The sequence below is a fragment of the Coregonus clupeaformis genome, chromosome 30 (assembly GCF_020615455.1).
Source record: "Coregonus clupeaformis isolate EN_2021a chromosome 30, ASM2061545v1, whole genome shotgun sequence".
Taxonomy (NCBI): domain Eukaryota; kingdom Metazoa; phylum Chordata; class Actinopteri; order Salmoniformes; family Salmonidae; genus Coregonus; species Coregonus clupeaformis.
In genome coordinates this window covers 23,221,826-23,225,374 of record NC_059221.1, presented here as the reverse complement: position 1 = coordinate 23,225,374, position 3,549 = coordinate 23,221,826, and positions in this window count along the sequence as shown.

Sequence of the window (3,549 nt, the reverse complement as noted above, 5' to 3'; positions counted from 1 at the left end):
CATCCCTGAACTGTTAACCCTTAAAGAGCCACAAGAGAACAGAATTTTGTTATATTTTCGTTAATTTCCCAAGACCTATAATAAAATCCTTGTTTTGTTTGAACCTTGTCTCCTTGCACTACTTGAGCAATCCCGCTGAAAGCTGTGTAGCCTCTCGTGACGTCACAGTGCGTGTGCATGTTTGCGTGTGCGTGTGTGTGTTTGCGTGCGTGTGAGGGCAGAGGTGGGGGTGTGTGTGTGCGTGTGAGGGCAGAGGTGGGAGTGTGTGTGTGTGCATGTGAGGGCAGAGGTGGGAGTGTGTGTGTAGGTGTGGGTGGGTGGGGGCGTGTGCTTGTATGAATCACACAGTTGCTGCTAATGGATGATGATAAGGACTGTATCAAATAGAAATAGGAATTGTTATATGTCCTACACCAAATCCTCTTAGCTATTATGAATGATATGATCGGGCGGCAGGTAGCTTAGTGGGTAAGAGCGTTGTGCCGGTAACCGAAAGGTCGCTGGTTCTAATCCCCGAGCCGACTAGGTGAAAAATCTGTCGATGTGCCCTTGAGCAAGGCACTTAACCCTAATTGCTCCTGTAAGTCGCTCTGGATAAGAGCGTCTGCTAAATGACTAAAAATAAAAAATAAAAATGATCATCTGTACTACAACTATGTTTACCATTAAGTATTATAATTCTAAGAACCTATTATTACTATTACTATTATTGTCACGACTTCCTCTGAAGCTGCCTCCCCTCCTTGTTCGGGAAGGCTTCGGCGTTCGTCGTCACCGGCCTTCTAGCCACTGCCGCTCCATATCTCATCATTCCATTTGTCTTGTCTTGTCACTTACACACACCTGGTTCATATTCCCCTCTTTAGTACATGTATAAGTGTTCCCTCTGCCCCCTTGTCCTTGTGGGTGATTGTTTCATGTGAGATGAGTGTAGCTCGGTGGAGCTACCTGTACTTTGTATTGCCGGGGTATGTTTTCCCTGTGTGCCTGTATTTGTTCCAGTGCGCCTGTTTTGCGCACTGGACTGTTGACGCTATCCAGCGTAACTGTGTACTATAGAATCAACTCTGTATTCTGTGATTTACCCTCCTGCGCCTGACTCCTTCAGATCACACTCTCACAGAATCACCCACCCGCTATGGAGTCAGCGGGAGAGGAGCACATGCCTGGAGTCATGGCACGGGTCCAGGAGCATTCGACGATGCTAGCCAGCTTGGGAGAAGCGATGGATCGGGTTCTTCAGGTCGTCCAACGCCTGGAGAGGAGAGGACCCGATCTGTCGAGACCAGCTGGGCAACCGGATCCAGCCACCCACACCCCAGCACCCAGAGGGATCCATATATCCCGACCACAGGAGTTCGACGGGACAGCTGCTCTCTGCGAAAGATTCCTCCTCCAACTGGAGCTCTACTTCTCCAGCATCAGGCCAGCCCCATCGGAGCGGGAGAAGGTGTCCGCCCTCGTCTCCTAACTCTCGAGGAAAGCCCTGGAGTGGGCCAACGCGGTCTGGAACGAAGGAGGAGCCGCGTTGGACAACTACGGGGAGTTCGCTCACCTCTTTCGGGCTGTCTTTGATCACCCGCCCGAAGGTCGAGAGGCGGGCGAGCGGGCTGGTCCACCTGAGGCAGGGGACGAGGACTGCGCAGGAGTTTTGGACTCTAGCAGCTGGGTCCGGGTGGAACGAGCGGGCCCTTATCGACCACTTCCGGTGCCATCTGTGGGAGGACGTCCGAAGGGAGCTAGCCTGTCGGGACACCATGTTGTCCTTCATGCACCTGGTGGACATGGCCATCTGTTTGGACAACCTGCTGGCAGCCAGAGGACGTCCTGGAAGGGGTCTGCCCGTTCCCACCCCGGCCGACTCGGATCCCGAGCTGATGGAGCTGGATGGAGCCGCTGTCCGAGAGAGCGGAGGACGACAGCCCTAGTGTCACTCTGGTGGCACGAAGGGACATTACACCACACGTTGTCGCCAGTGTTCTTTTGGGTCTGGAGGCAGCAGGCAGGGCACTCTCGCATCACCCCAGGTATCAAACACCCACACTCATTCAGAGCCCTCTGCTGCGCACTGTACCCTACCCATCTACTTTCCTGATCACATGGTAGTTCCCCAGTGTCAGGCGCAAGTCGTTTCAGGCTCAGCTGAGAACTTTATGGACAGGGCATTCTCATACAGTCTAGGCATTTCATTGGTTCCCCTATCCATTCCACTACCCATCAGAGCACTTGATAGTCGACCATTAGGGTCCGGGTTTGTTAAGGAAGTTACAGCACCAGTCACCATGATTACCCTCGAGACTCATTGCGAGCAAGTCACTTTTTTTATTATTGAGTCTCCTGCTTTCCCTGTGGTATTAGATATACCTTGGTTAGCACTCCACAACCCCACCTTCTCATGGCCGCAGAGGATTCTCACAGGGGGGTCGCGAGAGTGTCAGGGTATGTGTCTAGGTGTTTCCGTTGGTGCAACCACGGTGGAAAGTCCAGACAGTACCTCCACCGTGCGCATTCCCCCCGAATACCTCGATTTGGCACACGCGTTTTCCAAAACGCAGGCGACCAAGTTACCACCTCATCGGGCGGGGGATTGAGCGATTAACCTCCGGGTAGACGCTGTGCCTCCCAGGAGTCATGTGTATCCCCTGTCACAGGCTGAAACGGAGGCTATGGAAACATACGTCACCGAGTCCCTGCGCCAGGGGTATATACGTCCCTCCACTTCACCTGCCTCCTCTAGTTTATTTTTTGTGAAGAAGAAAGACGGCGGTCTGCGCCCTTGCATTGATTATCGACCACTGAACAAGGAGACAATAAGATTTAGTTAACCTCTCCCCCTCATTCCTTCAGTGATCGAGTCAATGCATGGGGCACGCTTCTTCACCAAATTAGATCTCAGGAGTGCGTACAACCTGGTGCGTTTCCGAGAGGGGGATGAGTGGAAGACAGCATTCAGCACAACCACGGGGCATTATGAATACCTGGTGATGCCCTAAGGTTTGATGAATGCCCCATCCGTCTTCCAGTCCTTTGTGAACGAGGTGTTTCGGGAGATGCTTGGTGACATTCTGGTGTATTCCGCTATGCACGCCGAGCATGAGTCCCTGGTTCGCAAAGTGCTGGCCCGACTGTTGTAAAATGACCTTTATGCCAAGGCAGAGAAGGGTATGTTTTTCCAGCAGTCCGTCTCCTTCCTCGGTTACCGCATTACCACCTCAGGTGTGGAGATGGAGGGAGATCGCATTTCAGCCATGCGTAATTGGCCCGACTCCCACCACGGTTAAGGAGGTGCAGCACTTTCTTGGCTTCTCCAACTACTATTGGAGGTTTATCCGGGGCTTTGGCAAGATCGCAGCTCCCATTACATCTCTGTTGAAGGGTGGGCCGTCCCGGCTCCGCTGGTCTGCTGAGGCTGACAGGGCCTTCAGTAACCTGAGGGGTCTGTTCACCTCAGCCCCGGTACTGGCCCACCCCGATCCATCACTACCGTTCGTAGTGGAGGTGGATGCGTCCGAGGTAGGGATAGGCGCTGTCCTATCTCAACGCTCGGGC